The sequence below is a fragment of the Pundamilia nyererei genome, unplaced genomic scaffold (assembly GCF_000239375.1).
Source record: "Pundamilia nyererei isolate P.nyererei 1_Seehausen unplaced genomic scaffold, PunNye1.0 scaffold00198, whole genome shotgun sequence".
Classification (NCBI taxonomy): domain Eukaryota; kingdom Metazoa; phylum Chordata; class Actinopteri; order Cichliformes; family Cichlidae; genus Pundamilia; species Pundamilia nyererei.
The window spans coordinates 49095-50181 of record NW_005187599.1 but is presented as its reverse complement, the minus strand read 5'-3'; the positions used below and the strand labels follow the sequence as shown (position 1 = coordinate 50181).

General features: G+C 39.7%; 1 protein-coding gene across 1 annotated transcript in view; it reads left to right on the top strand.

Annotated features, from left to right (window-relative positions):
• Positions 1-1087, top strand: part of pde1ca (phosphodiesterase 1C, calmodulin-dependent a) — a gene marked incomplete at its 3' end in the record, with an annotated part of 47919 nt that overhangs the window by 394 nt on the left and 46438 nt on the right. The gene's annotated exons all lie outside the window — the stretch shown is intronic.

The window sequence follows — 1087 nt, the reverse complement described above, 5'->3', positions numbered from 1 at the left end:
TGTGTGTGTGTGTGTGTGTGTGTGTGTTTGGTCAGGGTATAGATATTAGGGTTTTGTTGGGAATTTGTCAAATGAATGTAAGCCAGTATATTTTTCTCTGAATTGATGAAAACTACAGCAGAAAATGGTCACAAAGGATAATTTGCCTGTTCTTTATCTCTGCCTCACAATTAGTGATAATAACTCCCTGAGCTCAGTATCCTAACAACTGACAACACATATTTAATTGGACCAGTCAAAATGATGACATAGTCATTTCCCATGCCTTCTGGTTCTCATGGATACTGCGGTATGTAAACACAAACACACAGAGAGATGTGTGCTTGAACACACATACTCACATAGACACATTTGGGGGCACACTATATTACGTATTCACTCACTCATCCACAATACTGATTCAGATTAGTTTGAAAACAGTGTTTGGGGAGAGCTTCATTAAATGGCTAAGCAGCTGCATCCAAGCCTTAGATCACCAAGCAGAATCCAAAGCATCAGATGCAGTGGTGTAACGCACCGCACTACTGGAGTCTAGAGCAGTGGACACATGTCTTCTTGTGTGATGAATCACGCTTCATCATTTCGCAAATTGGATTACAAGTCTGGGTTTGGTGGTTGCCAGGAGAATGGCACTTGTCTGACTGCATTGTGCCAAGTGTAAAGTTTGGTTGATGGGGGATTATGGTGTGGGGTTGTTTTTCACAAGTTGGGCTTGGGCTCTTAGTTCCACTGACACGAACTCTGCTTTAGCATAGCAAGACATTTTGGGCAATTTCATTCATAAATGGTATATGAACTGGTTCACTTCTCTATTCTACCTGAGCACTCAAAGCGCTCTATACAACCTGCCTCATTCAGCAATGAAAAAAGGCTTTGCATAGAACACACACACACACACAAAATCACAGTGTTACCATTTTGTAAAACAAGGTTTAGATAACAAACAAGTGTATTTAACCCTCTGGGTTCTAGGGTAAAATTAGCTGTTTTTGATTCATTTTACCTCTATACAATCTCACGTCTGAACTTACAGTTATTTTTTCAAGTTGACATATGGTATTAAGACAATTGAACTAAAATCAGACAA